The 20,665-nt window shown below is 42.8% G+C and overlaps 1 long non-coding RNA gene across 1 annotated transcript; it reads left to right on the top strand.

The window, feature by feature from the left end:
* The first annotated feature begins 3,233 nt into the window (after positions 1–3,233).
* LOC135518581 (uncharacterized) lies at positions 3,234–8,084 on the top strand. The gene is made up of 6 exons (XR_010452177.1): positions 3,234–3,310; positions 3,461–4,227; positions 4,895–4,986; positions 5,072–5,265; positions 6,455–7,607; positions 7,815–8,084. It is a non-coding gene; the product is annotated as an uncharacterized LOC135518581 (long non-coding RNA).
* Positions 8,085–20,665: the final 12,581 nt, after the last annotated feature.

Below are 20,665 nucleotides of genomic sequence, written 5' to 3' on the forward strand. Positions count from 1 at the left end.
CATGATTGGCTGAGGGCCGATAAGACGGCAGCCCTACCCACCAGTGCGAACATGCAGTTTTGCCATCCGAATGGCAGAATGGACAACGCTACCAATAATGTTGTGGACTTTGTTGAATAACCCCTTTCATTCTCTGGTGTACATGGAAAAGGTGTGAATTAATACCGAGGGTCGGCCTCTGCCTGAGAGTAGTTTCATGAAGAAGGATGAAAAGGTGATTGTGTTCAATATCAATTGGTATCAAATGTATAGCTGGTTAACAGGGATTCTTTCATCAACCCATCTGATTTGCTGTCTTTGCCTGCTTTTTGTAAAGTCTGAATCTTGGGTAACCTGAAGAGCATCGATTGTTCAGCTAAACTATCAGACTTCAGGATAAAACCCAGATGCAGACAGTTCAAGATACACAAGTTTTACAAAAACAAAGGGCAGGCGAACGACACGTCTAGGGCAGGCAGAGGTAAGTAATCCAGGGCAGTGTCAAAAGGTACAGAACGGCAGGCAGGCTCAGGGGCAGGGCAGGCAGAATGGCCAAAGCCGGGAAAGCTGGATAACAGGGACGAGAAAGAAAAATCAGGAGTACCGGAAAACGCTGGTAGGCTTGATGAGACAAGAGAACTGGCAACAGAAAACACAGATATAAATGCACAGGGGATGGGGAAAATGGTCGACACCTGAAGGGGGTGGAGACCAGCACTAGACAGGTGAAACAGATCAGGGTGTGACAGTACCCCCTCTAGGGACGCCACCTGGCGTACTACCCGGGCACATATCTGGTTGACCAGGTTGCCGGCGGTGGAACTCAGCAAAGAGGGCTGGGTCCAGGATGTTCCTAGCGGGGACCTAGCACCTCTCCTCTGGACCATAACCCTCCCAGTCAACCAGGTACTAGAATCCCCTGCCCCGAGGTTGAACACTCAGGAGACACCTCACCGTGTATGCCGGATGGCTGTCGATGAGACGGGGATGGGCCTGGAAAGAGGAGACAGAGAGCTGTGAGACAAACTAGCTCTGCCGAGTTACATCGGCTCCGAAAAAGGCGAGTTGGCAGACCTCGGAGACTCATGGGGGAACTCAGGTAAGCTCGGATTCTCTCAGGGATGTAGACGCCGGGGACTTCCGGAATTCCTCCCAGGCGAGAGCCCGGACATTAGCATCATGAGATACGCTATCTTCGAGCGGTCCGGGGGGAAGGATGATGGCTGTAGCTCGAAATTGAGAGAAACTGGTTCCTGAAGCTCCAGCGACGCGTTCCAAAGGTGGCAAGCAGGGTTCTCAGGAAGCCGGGGTAGCCTGGAGAGACACACAGCTGACAGTGGTGTTACTGGGGGGCTGGGAGGCTACTGTTGTGACCGGTCACCTCCCAAATAATCCACAGAATTTCTCCAGCAATGCATTCAAGGTACAGTCATAGCGTTCTGCCAAGGTCTGGAATCCATCCATAAGACCTCGGAGTAACTCCTCGTGTCTTCCAATGGTGGCTCCTTGGGAGGAGATGGCGTTGCGGAGCTGGTCCGAGTCTGCTGGGTCAGTCATGGCCAGTTCGTACTATCAGACCTCAGGATAAGACCCAGATGCAGACAGTTCAAAGTAACAAAAATGTATTGCAAAAACAAGGGACAGGCCAACGACAGGTCAAGGGCAGGAAGAGGTCAGTAATCCAGAGCAGAGTCCGAAAGGTACAGAATGGCAGGCAAGCTCAAGTTCAGGGCAGGCAGAGGTCAGTAACCCAGGACAGTGTCACAAGGTACAGAATGGCAGGCAGGCTCAGAGCAGGCAGAATTATCAAAACTGGGAAACTAGAAATTAGGGACTAGAGCGGAAAACAGGAGTATGGTAATACCGCTGGTAGGCCTGACAAGACAAACTGGCAACAGACAAACAGAAAGCACAGGTATAAATGCACAGGGGATAATGGGGAAAATGGGCGACATCTGGAGGGGGTGAAGACAAGCACAAGACAGGTGAAACAGGTCAGGGTGTGACATAAACGGCATAACAAAAGCAGGGAGCAAATAAATGCTCACATAAGATTCAAGCTTCTGGGAAAATGCCATTTTGATCATGTAATGGACGAAGGTCTGCGCATTCAACTGCGAAGCACAATGAAAAAGTAAGAAGAAACAGGGATGTTCTGAAGCGGTTTATTGACACCACTGCATGCAAGAATTGGCTTTTAAAGGACACAACAATGAGAGGGGAAGCTATTCACATAAGGGCAGCTACAAGGAGCTTGCAGAGGTAATTTCACATTATGATGCTTTACTTGCTGAACATATGGAACTTTTCTGGGCTGTCAGTCAGTTCCAAATTATTTGATAGCTTCCATCCTATCATCCTGTTGCAGCAAAGGTGACAACACATAATCACTCTGGACAGACAAGTAAAAACTACATTAAAGTTGCAGCAGCCTAGGCTACACCGAAACAGTAGACATCGGACATGATGAAAACTAGACGACTTTTCTGATCAACTGTGAATGAGATCAAATTTGGTTTATATTCAAACTTGGGCTGGCTAGGCTGCCTATACGTTTTCAATCCAAAATTATTAACTGGAATGAATCAATCAGCATAACAGTGATCAGAGATGTGAGTTAATGTTTTTAGTCCTACAGTTGCATAGGCCTGCATGGTACAAACATGCATAAAACAAGCTCAGCCCTGTGAGTTCTATTGTCTATCAGTTGTTGTGTCTGCGTAGAGGAAGTACTGCAGTTTGACAGGGTTTTCACCCCCCAGGTCCATGAGTTTTTTTGAAGAGTTTTTTCAAACCGTGTGACCTGATTAGGAAAAACTCCTTCCATAGCCCACATAAAACCTTTTTACTACTAATCACTGTCATACCTTAAAGGGTCCAGAGTTTTAACCAAACCAGGTTAACAGATAAGGAAACACTCTGGGCCCTAGGGGGAAAAAATTTCCACACCGCTCTGGGACATAATGGTGCCAGCAGTCTGCTTGCAATTGTTATCATCAGGTATGTGGATGATCAGGGCTTTATTCAGGAACGTTTCTTGGGCTACTTTGATGTGTCAAGTGGGTGAAATGCGCAGTGTGTGTTTGACTTTGGGAATTCTGAGATCTTTGAGTTTAACTTCATGGAGAAACGAGTTGCCCAAACCTACAATGACGCAGCTGTACTGGAATGTAACTGCTATTTGTATTTACATCTAAGTCCGTCCTGTTCTTTGATTAAGAGGTGATGACCCCTCCACTCCACCATTGTCAACTCTCTCCTGACATGAACTGAAGCCACGTCTCGTGCTCGCTCCTCCACTGGCACATTGAATGTTTTCTCTCCAAGCACTGTGAGTACCCCTATACATTTTCTCTCCTTACTGTATGTAGAGTCATTCACAAACACAATCACATATTACACATCAATCATCCTTGCTTAGACTAACTCATTCTTAGCTCTATTGTCTAACTGTGTAGTGTATTGTGTTTTGTCTTCCCAGTCAAATCCTGTCCTGCCCTCAGTGAAAGAGTTATGCTCTTCTCTAACACCATCCATCCATCCATCCATGATGAGCCTGCATGTTCGATTCCAGGCTGAATCACAACCGGCAGTGATTGGGAGTACCATAGGGCGGCGCACATTTGGCCCAGTGTCATCTGGGTTTGGCCGGTGTAAATAAGAATTTGTTCAAAATTGACATGCCTAGTTAAACAAAATAAATGTTAAATTCACATTCCCCTAAAATGTATTTTATTAAATGCTTTAGGTTAAAATAATTAGTTTTTGATGATCCTCCTCAGTGTTTTACGTCACCAGCATCCACTGACAGAACACGTTTTTAAGGTGTTGGTGGTGGCTGCACGTTCTTTTAATTCGGCCATTCTGTTGCTCCTGGGGGAGTTTTCTACACTGCCTGCCGAGTGTGGGCTAACCAGAAATGTGACGCTTCGGCATGGATCCGATTGCCGATTAGTTGCATTTTGGAGTAGACCCAGAGCTTGCTTTCTTTGGCAGCGTGGATTTCGCTCAAATGGGAAAGTACTTTTTTCTTTCTTTTTTCTTACGGTCAATGTTGTCACAGTTGCCCGCTTTCTTGTTAGAGGCAGCTGCTAACGTCAGCTCGCTATAGCTAGCTATCTTCCTCCGTGTCTGAATTAATTTGTGGATATTTCTTTCTAGCTAGTGAATTTTCCCCCAACTTTGGACACTAGCGGTTGGAGGACTAAATCACCTCCAGCTCAAAATTTAATGGACTGGAAAATAACGGTACGTTTTGCGACTAAATACACCATTCTAGCTAGCTGACCATTAATTTTCATTACAATTTATGTAAGTTAGGTTATTTATACACATTTTCTGGGACACTCTGTATATTGTTTAATTCGACTGCACGACAGACCACACCATCCAGCTTTTAACCTATGAAATATAGTGGATTTGCTAATGTTGCTAGCTTCGTTGCTAAAGGTTCATAGAACTGCTTAGTAACCAAAAGGAAAATAAATTGTAAGTGTTAGAGAATAGACAACACGAAAACAGCTGAAAGTTTTAAAACTTTAACGTATCAAATTTGGAGTCGTCTGACGGGGGCGTTTTGCCCAGTCTGCAAAAATCTATTTTGAACTTTGAAACAAATTTTTTGACACATCAGTCAGTGTTTCGTGATACAACAGCTACATAGAGGCAGTATTTAGTCAAATGTTACTATGTACGCAACAATATTAAACTACTTGGGACACTAATTTTCATTACAGGTAACAAACAAAAAACGTGGGTACACTGTCAATTTGTGAAGCCTTTCAGTGTCACCTTTCAATGCCTTAGCTTTGAATTGTAAATGTTTATACATATTCAGATGGAGTTATCGTTCTAAAATGTTTATAGTATGTCAAGTTATTTAGCTAAATATACTGTATTTCCCTCCACTGCATAGATAAAGTCAAAAGGAAGCAATATAGTGAGGTGGACATCTTCCATGCAGTGAAGGACTTTGGGGATGGGATGACTATCCACCAGGCTGCCAAGGTTTGTCAACTTTTGTTTTTAGAAGATTACCACGTGTAAGTGAATTTCATCTGCTAATAACACCTTTCTTTTCTTATCTACCAAGGTGTATAGTGTACCCCGGAAAACCCTGACGGACACTCTGAGCGGCCAGATAACCCATGGTTGTCGCAGTGGACCACCCACATTGCTTGCACCAGAGGATGAAAATTCTCTGGTGCAGTACTATATCTACTGCGCTAGCCATGGGGTTTCCTTTCACCAGACAACGGCTAATGACATATCCAACAAAATAAGCAGGTACCTGCTGTTCTATGTGTTTATGTACAGTTGAAGTTGGAGGTTTACGTACACCTTTGCCAAATACATTTAAAACTCAGTTTTTCACAATTCCTGACTTTTAATCATAGTAACAATTCCCTGTTTTAGGTCAGTTAGGATCACCACTTTATTTTAAGAATGTGAAATGTCAGAATAATAGTAGAGAAAATTATTTATTTCAGCTTTTATTTCATCACATTCCCAGTGGGAGTGAAGTTTACATTTGGTAGCATTACCTTTAAAATGTTTAACTTGGGTCAAACGTTTCAGGTGGCCTTCCACAAGCTTCCCACAATAAGTTGGGTGAATTTTGGCCCATTCCTCCTGACAGAACTGGTGTAATTAAGTCAGGTTTGAAGGCCTCCTCGCTTTTTCAGTTTTGCCCACAAATGTTCTATGGGATTGAGGTCGGGGCTTTGTGATGGCCACACCAATACCTTGACTTCGTTGTCCTTAAGCCATTTTTCCACAACTTTGGAAGTATGCTTGGGGTCATTGTCCATTTGGAAGACCCTTTTGCGACCAAGCTTTAACGTCCTGACTGATGTCTTGAGCTGTTGCTTCAATATATCCACAGAATATTCCTCATGATGCCATCTATTTTGTGAAGTGCACCAGTCCCTCCTGCAGCAAAGCACCCCCACAACATGATGCTGCCACCCCAGCGCTTCACGGTTGGGATGGTGTTCTTTGGCTTGCAAGCCTCCCCCTTTTTTTCCTCCAAAAATAACAATGGTCATTATGGCCAAACAGTTACATCCACAGGTACACCTCCAACTGACTCAAATGATGTCAATTAGCCTATGACACAATTTTCAGGATTTTTCCTAGCTTTTTAAAGGCACAGTAAACTTGGTATATGTAAACTTCTGACCCACTGGAATTGTGATACAGTGAATTAATCTGTCTGTAAACAATAGTTGGAAAAATTACTTGTGTCATGCACAAAGTAGATATCCCAACCGACTTGCCAAAACTATAGTTTGTTAATAACAAATATGTGGAGTGGTTTAAAAACGAGATTTAATAACTCCAACTTAAGTGTATGTAAACTTCTGACTTCAACTGTATGTAGAATGCTGGACTGACTGTTCTCAATGTGTGATGTGTATGGTGATGCCAAAACAAACATTTTCATCCTGGATAGACAATTTATTTTCCATTCTAGGTTTTGGCACCGAGGAGAAACAATCCCACCACTGGGGAAGAGGTGGTAGGAAATGTTCAGGAGGAAGCACAAGAAACTGAGCATGAGGAGGCCAGACACCCTGGACAGGGGGAGAGCTGAGTGTGCCACCCGTCCGATGATGGACACCTTCTTGGAGGAGAGTGGGTTGAGGGAGAAACCCAGGCAAATCTGTAACTGCGATGAGTCTGAGTTTTATAGCGACCAGAGCAGGCATAGTCCTGGCTCTCCGGGGTGCTAAACACCTGTACCAGCAGGCTCCGGGAACCAAGGAGCACATTAGTGCTGGCCTGCATCCACGCAGCTGAGGAGGATGTCCCCTTGTCTCCTTCTCCCCTTCGATGGGCATAAGAGCCGCATGGACCCGGAGGTGCTCGCTGCGGCTCAAAGGGAAGGGGTTATACTACTTTGTCTTCCACCACACTGCACCCATGTCCAGCAGCCGCTGCATGTGGCATATTGTGGCGCTGTAAGGCTGAGTTCTCCAAGGTCGTTGAAGACCTCAGCCATTTTGACCACTCCTATATCGTAAACAAATCAGAATTTCCTCGAGTATTCTTCTACCTGTACCAGCGCTACTAAGACATGCTGTATGTGGTGGAAGGGTCCTTACCTTGCTGAAGTATCAGCCAGACCGATACAGAAGACTCCCTGTGGTCACCACATACCCCACCAGGGAGGAATACATGCCCCAGTGGCAGGACAGTGGTGAGAGGGCAGAGAGGAATACTGTTGGGCAGCCCTCAGAACAGAGGGCACAGGAGAGGGCTGCCATGGATGAGACCATCGACGCCATCGCCTATGCTGGACCCCCCCCTCACTGGAACCATACCTGACAGCTGCATCACCACCGCCCATGCCTCCCAGTGTGCAACACCTGTAGGAGCAGGCCATGTGAATGCTCTCTCCCAGCCACACGATTGTCGGTTGCTCAATCCCACCAACACCAGCTTCTCTAAGCCACCGGCGTCGGGTTTTGTCCACCACCACAATGCAAACCAGCCCCCCCTGTCTGTCAACCCCGAAACGGCCTCCTCTGGACCAACTGCCTCCTCCATCTCCCCTGGTCACTGAACCACAGCAGCCTCATCTGGTATTCCTGACCACAGCAATTCGAATACAGACACCTCTACAGGTAAATACATGTTCAATTATTTAAAAAATACATACTGTTTGTTATGTGTTGTTTAAAAAAAATCTCTCTTTACATATCTACAGTCCAAGACACCAGCCCACAAGGCATGTCTGTCCACCTCCTTAAAACTTCTGCAGCTTCCTCCAGAGGTATTGGTGTAAAAATGTTGAAAACATGCCCTAACACTACCTTTTCTCTCAACTGCAGCACAGAAAAGGAAGAAAAAAGCTCTACCGGCCACCTGTCACGCCACCCATTGCACCACCCTCAGGTACTTCACAATCTGTTTCTCTCTCTCTGTTGTATCAATTACTATTGTTGCTGTATTGCAAACCATGTTAATCAATGGAGCTTGATTTTTTTATTGTGATTTCTGTGATAATATAGAGGTTGAAATCTAATTGTTTATTTGCTTTTTCATATGCAATTATTTGTAAAAAATGTCTAAATTATAATAAACATATTTATTCAACCCTTCTTGTGTGTTTCTTCCTTTACTTTCTTTGTGCAACTCTGCAACACAAACTCCCAACACAGTGGTTTCATTTTTTCTGTCAAAGCACATCACTGAAATTAAAATGTTATTTGATGTAAATTATTCATACTCATTTATATTTTAGTATTAATATAAACGTATCTGCTTTCTCAAAACAAGATTAATCTGTAAAAAAATGATGAGACATTATTTGGTTACAACATTGAAAAACATGTCAGTGAAGATCAATTTTTAAGAGTCCACAGAAGAGCGCACTAGGCTATGAAAATTTGACTGGCAAGTCAAAAAAAATTCAACTGGCAGGCTAGTCAACTATCTAGTAAACACTTCGGAGACAAGGTTTGTGTCTCTTTTTTGAACAAATGAAATGGATATATCTTGTAATTGAACAAAATAGGAAGGTGGCCAATAACTTGTGACCATAAACCGATAATACGGGAAGTATTTTTTTTTTTGCTAAAGTGATTATCAAAAAGCTGATAATAGTATTTCCACCAAAATGTCAAACATGCTAATTGCTAAACCGTTAGCTAACATTTTTACAGCACCAATAACAAAACATTGACATCTTGATCACAGGATAACACTATTGAAGGTAATATACAGTGGCAAGAAAAAGTATCTGGATTTCTGCATAAATGTGTCATGAAATTTGATCTGATCTTCATGTAAGTCACAACAATGGACATAGTGTGCTTAAACTAAAACACAAATTATTTTTATTTTTTTGTCTATAATGAAAACTTAATTTAAACATTCAGTGTAGGTTGGAAAAAGGATCTGAACCCCTAGGCTAATGACTTCTCCAAAAACGAATTGGAGTCAGGAGTCAGCTAACCTGGAGTCCAATCAATGAGATGACATTGGAGATGTTGGTTAGAGCTGCTTTGCCCTATAAAAAACTCACAAAATTTGAGTTTGTTATTCACAAGAGCCATTGCCTGATGTGAACCGTGCCTCGAACAAAAGCGACCTAAGGTTAAGAATTGTTGCCTTGCATAAAGCTGGAATAGGTTCCAATAGTATCTCTAGAAGCCTTGGTGTTCATCAGTCAAAGATAAGTCAAATTGTCTATCAATGGAAAACTCTCCCTATGAGTGGCTGTCCTGCAAAGATGACTGCAAGAGCACAACACAGAATGCTCAATGAGGTTTAGAAGAATCCTAGTGTGTCAGCTAAAGATATAAAGATATCTCTGGTACATGCTAACATCTCTGTTAACGAGTCTACAAACACTAAACAAGAATGTTGTTCATGGGAGGACACCATGGAAGAAGCCATTGCTGACCCCCCCAAAAAATCTACACGTCTGAAATTTTAAAAAGTGCACCTGGATGTTCCACAGCGCTACTGGCAAAATATTCTGTGGACAGATTGTGAAAGCAAAATTGCAAAATTGCAAGACTTATAATACTTTTATTGCATCAAATGGTTGTTTTATGCAACAGAATAGACTATTCTTAATTAACTATTGTGTGTGTGTGTTCTACTGAGGATGGGCCTCTGGGAGATAGCACTGACAGAGGAGATTTACGATGTCTTTTGGGTGACAAAACCTAAAGAGCATTCCAGAGCATGATTTAATATTTCTGTTCTATACCGTAACAGGGAGAGATGGTTCCAGTTTGTAGTCGGAGGGCCAGACACTGTTCTCTATACAATGAAAACTGTTGACACAGCAGATACTGCCTGCTATGTATTATAGGTGTCTTTCATACCAATCTTAACCTTGTGACCCATTCTATATATCTGTTGTTTGTCATGTAGGTTAAAAGGGGTGTATCTTGGCTATAAAAGACCTTGGTACTTTTGTCTCGGGGCTCTCAACGAATCATTTGACCGTGCCTCGTCGACCAGCCATGACCAGCCATCATTATCGTAGAGCACTCAATCGATTCACTTTATATGTGTGCGTTGTATTGACCTGCTCCATTATTAATAAGTGATTAAAGATTTGGTTGAAGTATAACTCTGACTTGTGTGATAAGTTTGTCTCTCCTCATTTGATAGTAATGAAATTAACCACCACAAGATGAAACTACAGTTGAGTTGTTTGGATGGCACACACAACACTATGTGTGGAGGAAAAAAGGCACAGCACAGCACACCAACATCAAAACCTCATCCCAACTGTAAAGTATGGTGGAGGGAGCATAATGGTTTGGGGCAGCTCGGCTGCTTCAGGGCCTGCACAGCTTGCTATCATCGACGGAAAAATGAATTCCCAAGTTCATCAAGACATTTTGCAGGAGAATGTTAGGCTATCTGTCCGCCAATTGAAGCTCAACAGAAGTTGGGTGATGCAACAGGACAACGACCCAAAACACAGAAGTAAATCAACAACAGAATGGCTTCAACAGAAGAAAATATGCCTTCTGGAGTGGCCCAGTCAGATTCCTGACCTCAACCCAATTGAGATGCTGTGGCCTGACCTCAAGATATGCCAAAAATACAGGCCAGATAGGTGGTAAGCTAAAACTGGGAGAAAACAATTGACTTTCTGTTGCATCTGCTGCTGGCTTGCTAATGTTCACTCAATATTATTTCCACATGTAATTGATCACGTGTTTTATTCTACACTGAACAAAATATAAGTGCAACATGTAACAATTTCAAAGATTTTACTGAGTTAAAGTTCATATAAGGAAATCTGTCAATTGAAATGAGTTCATTAGGCCCTAATATATGGATTTCACATGACTGGGAATACAGATATGCATCAGATGCTCACTGATACCTTACAAATCAGATCAGAAAACCAGTCAGCATCTAGTCTGACCACCATTTTCCTTGTGCAGCATGAAACATCTCCTTCACATATAGTTGATCAGGCTGTTGATTGTGGCCTGTGGAATGTTGTCCCACTCCTCTTCAATGGCTGTGCGAAGTTGATGGATAATGCCGGGAACTGGAACCTGCTGTCGTACACATTTATCAAGAGTATCCCAAACATGCTCAATAGGTGTCTGAGTATGCAAGCCATGGAAGAGCTGGGATATTTTCAGCTTCCAGGAATTGTGTAAAGACCCTTGTGACATTGGGCTGTGCATTATCATGCTGAAATAAGAGGTAATGGCGGCGGATGAATGGAACGACAATGGGCCTCAGGATCTTGTCATTGTATGTGCATTCAAATTGCCATCGATAAAATGCAATTGTGTTTGTTGTCCGTAGCTTATGCCTGCCCATACCAAAACCCCACCGCACCATGGGGCCACTCTGTTCACAACACTGACATCAGCAAACCGCTCACCTACACGACGCTACACACTGTCTGCCTTCTGCCTGAAACAGTTGAAACAAGGGATTCATCCATGAAGAGCACACTTCTCCAGCGTGCCAGGGGCCATCGAACGTGAGCATTTGCCCACTTAAGTCAGTTACGACACCAAACTGCATTCAGGTCAATACACTGGTGAGGATGACGAGAATGCAGACGAGCTTACCTGAGACGTTTTCAGAAAGTTTGTGCAGAAATCCTTTGGTTGTGCAAACCCACACTTTCATCTGCTGTTCAGGTGGCTGGTCTCAGACAATCCCGCAGGTGAAGAAGCCGGATGTGGAGATCCGGGTCTGGCGTGGTTTCACATGGTCTGCTGTTGTGAGGCCGGTTGGATGTACTGCCAAATTCTCTAAAATGACGGAGGTGGCTCATGGTAGAGAAATAAACATTCAATACTATGGCAAAATCTCTGGTGGACATTCATGCCAATTGCACGCTCCCTCAGAACTGTGGCATTGTGTGTGTGACAAGACTGCATATTTTAGAGTGTATTTTTATTGTCTCCAGCACAAGGTGCACCTGTGTAATGATCATGTTGTTTAATCAGCATATTGATATGCCACACCTGTCAGGTGGATAGATTATCTTGGCAAGGGAGAAATGCTCACTGACAGGGATGTAAACAAATTCGTGCACATTTCTTTAGATAAATAAGCTTTTTGTGTGCATGGAACATTTTGCCGATGTTTTATTACAGCTCACGAAACATGGGACCAACAGTTTACATGTGCAAATGTGTAATGTTCTTAATATTGTAGAAAATCCTCACAGACGTTCTCCACACTAAAAAATGTATTGCCACTTACAGCTTACCATGTAAAGTAGGCTAGAGTAAAAATATATTTCTCCACCGGGTCATAGAAATGACAATCTTGCGTTCGGCAGTCTTTGTGGATTTTGTATGTGGGGAGCATAAATTGTACAATTGAAAACTAACAAAGAATGTATCATGTTTGTGCTGATATCATGTTTTGCTGCTGCCATGTTGTGTTGTCTTAGGTCTCTACTTATGTAGTGTTGTGGTGTCTCTCTTGTTGTGATGTGTGTTTTGTGCTTTAATTTTATGTTTAATCCAAGCCCCTGCAGGAGGCATTTTGCCTCTTGGTATGCCATTAAGAACAAATTCTTATTTACAATAACTGACTTGTCTAGATAAATAAATGTTAAATAAAAAATAAAACACCTGTATATTAGTTTATATACAGCACCAACTACATAAATATCTGTTAATATCCATTATCTGCTACCTGGACTTTAACTCAACTATTCATAATAAATGAGTAAAATCCTATTACTCAATTTTGTGTATACATTTTTTTTAGCCCTTTGCCAAAACTTAATGCTTAAATAGATACTTTGGGATTTTGGCAATAAAGGCATTTCTTTATCTAATATAAACTCGTGGATACCATTTTCATGTCTCTGCAAGCAGTTTGAAGGAAGTTGCTAATTAGCGTTAGCACAGTTGCTAACAAGCATTAGCATGCTATTAGATACCATAGACTTCCAGTCATGGCGCTAATACTAGTTAGCATTGGCTCACGAAACTAACTCTAACTTCCTTCATACTGCAAAGATACTGCAAAGATATAAAAATGGTATCCACGAGTTCATCTGACTTTGGGGAAGTAGATAAGGGGCCTCCTTGCTAAAATCACAAAGTATCCCTTTAACCTTGAAATTTGAAGTTGGGAGCAACCTTAAAGTTTGATGTTTTGTGAAATGGAATGATGCAGAGGAGCAACCCAGGGTGTAAAAACACTTCAAAATGTAATGTTTGGAGTACCTTTGTCATTTGACGTTTGGAGAAACATCAGAATCTGAAGCCAAATTGGTAAAACCTTGAGATTTTGTTGCTATTCCCCCTGTTCGTGTGTGTGTGGGCGGGAACATACTTCTGTGTGTGCGGAGTGCGTGCATGAGTGTGTGTGTGTGTGTCTATGACTAACAGATTAGCTGTATGGCTAGGAGGTGGCTGGGGTAGGTCTGGTCATGGGGACTTGCTTATTGGAGGAGGGCTTTTTCCTCTACACATTCTGACATATTTTGGCCCGGTGTAGTGCAGGTCTCATGCTGTTCTCCCAAATAATTGCTCTGCGCAAATATTTTGGCCCATTAAAAGGTGTGACACCCCCCCTCTCTGCCTCTCCACATCCCTCTCACCCCCTCCACACCCCACCACCCTGTAACCAGATGGTGTGGCAAGCCATTAAGATGCTGTTTAGCTAATTACCAGGGCTTTCTCCATCCTGAACAGGGCATCACCCCGCTCCTCCACCCCAGACACCCTCACACCTACCTGGGCACCTGAGGGTGAAAGGTGAGGGTGACGGGGCTGGATGCTGAGCCAAGGGAGGGAATACAGACAATATCAACAGGGCACCAAGGTCCCTACAGAAACAGTTTGTCGAGATCGGTGCAGAAGAACTTGACTGGCCTCCACAGAGCCCTGCCCTCAACCCCAATGAACACCTTTGGGCTGAATTGGAACGCCGACTCCGAGCCAGGCCTAATCACCCAACCTCAGTGCCCGGCCTCACCAATGCTCTTGTGGGTGAATGGAAGAAAGTCCCCGCAGCAATGTTCCGACATCTAGTGGAGGCTGTTATAGCAGCATAAGGGGGACCATCTCCATATGATTTTGGATTGAGATGTCCACATGCAGTGGACATGTAGTATAAATAAATCCCAGATCAAAGGAGGACAAGCTGTGCTTAGAGTTGAAGAGACAGACACACACACACTCACTCTCTCGCACGCACACATGCACAAACGCATGCATGCACACACACACACACACACACACACACACACACACACACACACACACATACACACCATCATGTGCTCAGTGATGGGGAACTCCACACAGGGCTGTCAAAATGATGATACTAGACACAGTGACGCCAACCATGCTGACATTTCGCACTGTAGTCAACAATAAAGTCACTGTTCATTAACTGTATTGAGCTCTGGCTGATGGTGGAAACACACACATACATATACACTTACACACAAAGACCCACAACCCACACACACACATACTTGCTCCCAGCTATATTCACTGAGGACATGACCTCTTCTTGGGGACAGACACCCCAACCCACCCCTCACCCTCATGAGAGACCTCTCTCATTTAAAACCAGGCCAAGAGGGTTGCACTGATTTGAAGCCAAAGTGAAAAAGGAGGGGAGTGGAGGGGGTAACAAACCCAAATTTTTGCATGCCCTAATGAACATGACATTTAGCTGATATTTACATGTTAGGCATGATGCTGAATTAGCATGCAGAACACTAAGCTTAGATTAAATAAAGTTTAGCAATTACACACAATCAATCATGTAAAGATATATTGCAGGTGACCTATGCAGCTTAGACAAGAAAAGCACTTATCCAGAATGCTCCCAACGTTCATTAAAATGTTACACACTCCTGTCATTTGCATACTGGTGGAGCAGAGCAGCGCACATCACTGTAGCAGCGTACGTCACTGTAGGCTATCTTTCTGTGAGAAACTTAAAAATGGTTCTGTGATTTGTGTTCTGGCAAGATGTTAAATATCAGGGGCTATTTTCAATTTCCCATCTCACACTGTCAATGGCAGCTCACCACGTTGACCATAACATATTTGTTTGCTGTTGCTGCCTGAGATTGGGGAAACGTGTGTGTGTGTGTTTTTCATGTGCACGCATGCATGTGTGTATGCGTACGTGGTGAGTGTATTCTCTCAAATGAATTCCCTGGAGAGCATGGTACGTGTAGACACCTGATGATGAGATTGTCAGCGCCGCTAAGCCGATGCGATCATCATTACCAGCCCGAATGAAGACACCATAGAAACACTTTACTTCTGCATGTCACAATACAGACTGTGTGGTACAATGGGAATGATGATGGGAATCACTGGCTCAATAGCACTGAGTGACGTGTATCAGGATGAATCTGAATTACACAGCCTTATGTGAATAAACCAATGTTTATTCATGTAGACATGTATAGGAGCTATATGGAGTTTGTCTCAGGTTCATAAACAGTCAATAGACTATCCAGGTGCCATAGTTGATATGAGCTCCATTTAATTCACCGGTGGACTGTGTGAGTGAATTTGCATGTTGCTGCTACGATAGAAATGTCAGGTCACTAATTGCCAGTGTCTGGGCCGTTTTATGTAGTCATACCTGCAGCACAACGAGTCATGGTTAGACTAAATTGATTTTCTCCCCTAGCTCAGCTCAAAAAAGGAGAAAGATTACAGATGGTTATAGGGCTCGTTGACATCATTGACATTTTAAATGGGAAAATCAAATGTGGGTCTACTCTGTAACTCTGGAGTGTGTTGCTAAAACTCATGTTATTCAGCCAGGAGTTTCATCTGGCATTATAAAGATAATATGGAGTATGTAGTAAACAACTGCCAAGCTCTAATAAGACTTTTGTAAACAATGACCAGTGGCAAAATACATCCAGCTATTACAAAACGCTTACACTACACACATTCATTCAGCCATTCATCAATTAGTCAATACCAGATGAGGCAACAATTAGGGAAAGTGACAAATGGGGCTTCACTAATTTCCTACCAAAACCATGCTGCCCTCCTTTCTCTCCTCATCTCTTTCTTCTACTTTGCTCTCCTCCTGTGTACACTCCCCCTTGTTAGCGCTCTTTGTATCCAGCACCCCAGCACGACTCCCAGGTGTCTGGAGTGTGTGCGTGTGTGTGTGTGTGTGTGTGTGTGTGTGTGTGTGTGTGTGTGTGTGTGTGTGTGTGTGTGTGTGTGTGTGTGTGTGTGTGTGTGTGTGTGTGTGTGTGTGTGTGTGTGTGTGTGTTTGTTTGTGTGTGTATCCCTGTATAAGGTGGTGTGAAGCTGAGTTGAGGGCCCATCTGTAGCAGCCTCCTGAGCCTCTGGAGAGAGCCCACAAAGGCTTCTAATTATTCCTGACCTTCTGGCTCCTCTCTCTGCCTCTCACACCCAGGCCCCTGCTGCTCCACTACTCAGGTCCCCTTCCTTAGCCTGACTGTGCCTGGCTGTTTGTCCACGATCAGCTTGTAAAAATAACCCCACGCTTGGCTCCATCCATTAATTGGTGACATTTCACATAGACAAAGCCTCTATGTTTGGCACATTACGTTTCCTTCAAGGTCAGTCAAGTAGAAGGGCTGTTCTGGCTGGATGAATGCACCTGTATGGCAGACAGGGTGGGGTGTGGACCAGGAAATTATGTCCCAAATGGCGCCCTATTCCCTATATTGTGCACTACTTTTGACCAGAACCCTATGGTCCCCGGTCAACCCTGGATAAAAGTAGTGCACGGGAATAGGGTTTAATTTGGGACTCAGGAGGGGTGTTTTGTATCAAATTATTTTGATGGCGGCTCATAGTTTCATCAAGCTGTTTCTTTAGAGGATGAGGGTGAAGCTTAGCCTGTCATTAAGACCCAGCAGAGAGATAATTACTGTTGATTTATACACTTCTTTTTTTGGATTGTGAAGATGATTAAAATGGGTTTTGAAAAGCATGAGAGGGCCCCCACAGTGTTACTGTAGGATAATATATCTATCAAACAACAATTCCATCAGCAATTGCATTGAGAATGATTTTTCAATAAAATATATGAATATCTGAATTCAAATGTATTGAAATATGTATTTGTAAATTTCATATTAAAATGTTCACTGTTTCTCAGTTTAGTAATACTGTATAAAATATTAGCTTATCAAATAAGATAGGCCTACTGGGGAAACAGCTAATAACTCCACCTGTGTGGTTTTGTGTTGATGGTCTTAGCAGCTTCCTCAATGTCAAATGGTTACAGAGCAAAAATGTGTCTTTGTTTTCTGGATCAGTTGGGAGAGAGTTAGACACACAAACACGCTCGCACGCACACATGGACGTACATACACACAGATGTACACGCACGCACACTAATTCTCCCATTGTTCTCTGTATCACGCCACCACAGCCAAAGTGTTAGGACACAAGTGAGTGCTGGGCCAAACATGGTTTTACCTGAATGGACGCTGAATGGAAGTATTGATGCTGAATGTAGGTATTTTGTTATCTCAAGTGGATACCATTATTCTCATGACAGATTTTAACACACCACAGCTGTTGCTGTTACATACTCAGCCAGCATATTCATCAAAGGATTTAAAGATCAGCTCTCACCTTTTTTTACAGAAACAGACATCTCTTCAGATGGCGTAAGACTTGGTTACATTACATCATTACATTTAAGTATTTGCTCTTATGACTTATTGAATTCACCTTCTGACATCCAGTGGAACAGCCACTTTACATTAGTTACATATGTTTGCTTATTACAGCAAACTTTTGAAAAGTCGTGTTTGCCAACATTCTATGGAGCAATCACGCTGCTCCCCACATTGTCACGTCCTGACCTTAGTTCCTTTTGTATGTTTCTATTTTAGTTTGGTCAGGGCGTGAGTTGGGTTGGGCATTCAATGTTTTTGTTCTATGTTTGGTGTTTCTATGTGTTTGGCCTGGTATGGTTCCCAATCAGAGGCAGCTGTCAATCGTGGTCTCTGATTGAGAGCCATACTTAGGTAGCCTGTTTTCCCACTCTTTTTTGTGGGTGGTTGTTTTCTGTCTAGTGTATGTCACCTTACAGACCTGTTTTGTTTCTTTCATTCACTTCGTTAGTTTGGTTTTGTGTGTTCGGTTAATAAATTAACATTCACCGATATTTCATACTCCTCCTCAGATGACGAAGAAGAGTTTCGTTACACACATATACAAACATTTTCCATAAACAATATTACAGCTTGTTAATGATCTGAATAGCTCAGAAAATGTATAGTAATGATTATAAAATAATCTTGTTCTCTCTCTTCTTGTCAGTGAGTTGATTTATGGGTTTTATGGGAACCACAAGGTGAACCACATTCCTTCTCTACGCCCTACCGCTGCCATTTTCTCTGTGGGTGTTTTTGTTTTGTTTTGTGGTCACGGTTGAATGGGAACTGAACAGGAGTGGTGATTAAGATTCCGGCTTATTGAATTTCACACTTCACAAATGTAGATTTATTGCCCTGTAAGAGGTGGCCTGGCTGTCTGGCTGCTTTGTTTCTTTACTGAGGACGTTGAAACAACAAATAACGATTAGCAGGTAGAATAACTCTCTTAATTAGCCTTGAAAAGTACCCTAGGAAGTCCTATAGGAGGAGAAGCTTGTAGGTTGCCTATATATTCACTGCCTTAGACCAATGTATCCCACCCTGGTGTTCATGTACCCCTAACAGTACATATTTTTATTGGTACTCTGGACCAGCACCCTTGATTCATCTTGTCAACTAATCATCAAAACCTCAACTAGTTAAATGAGGTGTGTTTGTCAAAGGCTACAATGAAACTGTGTACTGTTGGGGGTACTCGGGGACCAGGGCTGGGAAACACTGCTTAGACTATTTATTAGACCTGCTGCAGCAATTTACTTTTCTTAAGCGGAAAATCACATCACCTACCACAGATGCAGTGTGATTTGCTTGTGCCATGTGCAACAAATTATGAATTAGATAGGGATGGGCAGCGTCTATCAACGATAATCATCCTATCTGTAAAAATGTCTAACCTGAAACCTCCTCCTAATGGCATTACCTTGGAGACCATAATTGTACAGTTTCAGATGTGAGGAGGCGGAAATAGACATGGGAGTGAAGGTTGTGACATGTTTTAGAAGCAATTCAATGAACATCAGCACTCTAACCAGCAGTAAATAACAACGGTGTGAGGGTACCTCCCACTGAAATTAGCACAATTCTGTAACGATGGTCTGGGTTCCCTAGAAAATCATAAATGGAAGAATCCGGATGGCGAAACCGAGCAACAAAACAGGTGGTGGCTATTGGGAAAATCCATACTGTGTTTGCAAATATTCATGTAAATGTATAGTGCATACACATCGGCCTACACCTGCAACCTGCTATGCACACACACACGCACACAAACACACTTGTGTAAACACTGGTGTATGGATATACAGTACCAGTCAAAAGTTTGGACACAACTACTCATTCAAGAGTTTTTCTTCATTTTAATTTTTTTCTACATTGTAGAATAATAGTGAAGACCTCAAAACTATGAAATAACACATATGAAATCATGTAGTAACCAAAAAAGTGTTAAACTAATCCTTTTATATTCTTCAAAGTAGCCACCCTTTGCCTTGATGACAGCTTTGCACACTCTTGGCATTCACCAGCTTCACCTGAAATACTATTCAAACAGTCTTGAAGGAGTTCCCACATATGCTGAGCACTTGTTGGCTGCTTTTCCTTCACTCTGCAGTCCAACTCATCCCGAACATTCTCAATTGGGTTGAGGTTGGGTGATTGTGGAGGCCAGGTCATCTGATGCAGCACTCCATCACTCTCCTTCTTGGTCAAATAGCCCTTACACTGCCTTGAGGTGTGTTGGATCATTGTCCTTTTGAAAAACAAACAAATTATAGTCCCCCTTAGCTCAAACTAGATGGGATGGCGTATCGCTGCAGAATGCTGTGGTAGCCATACTGGTTAAGTGTGTCTTGAATTCTAAATAAATCACAGACAGTGTCACCAGCAAAGAACCCAGACACCATCACCTCCTCCTCCATGCTTCACGGTGGGAACCACAGATGCGGATATCATCTGTTCACCTACTCTGCGTCTCACAAAGACACGGCGGTCAGTATCAGATTTCCACCGGTCTAATGTCGATTGCTTGTGTTTCTTGGCCCAAGCAAGTCTCTTCTTCTTATTGATGTCCTTTAGTAAAAACATTTTTGTTGTTGCAGCAATTCAACCATGAAGGCCTGATTCACGCATTCTCCTTTGAACAGTTGATGTTGAGGTGTGTCTGTTACTTGAACTCTGTGAAGCATTTATTTGGGCTGCAATTTCTGAGGCTGGAAACTTGAATTAACTTACAGCAGTGTCTTTCTGGGTAAGTCTCTAAGAGCTTTGCAAACCTGGATTGGAATATTTGCCCATTTTTATGTTCTCAAGTTGGTTGCTCTGTCTAGTTGGTTGTTGATCATTGCTAGGCAACAATTTGCAAGTCTTGCCATAGCTTTTCAACCCGAATTTAAGTCTAAACTGTAATTAGGTTACTCGTAATTTTGGTAAGCAACTCAAGTTTATATTTGGCTTGTGTTTTAGGTTATTGTCTTGTTGAAAAGGTGAATTTGTCACACAGTGTCTGTTGGAAAGCAGACTGAACCAGCTTTTCCTCTAGGATTTTGCCTGTGCCTAGCGCTAATCCATTTGTTTTTATCCTAA

The sequence above is a fragment of the Oncorhynchus masou genome, chromosome 28, assembly GCF_036934945.1.
Source record: "Oncorhynchus masou masou isolate Uvic2021 chromosome 28, UVic_Omas_1.1, whole genome shotgun sequence".
NCBI lineage: Eukaryota > Metazoa > Chordata > Actinopteri > Salmoniformes > Salmonidae > Oncorhynchus > Oncorhynchus masou.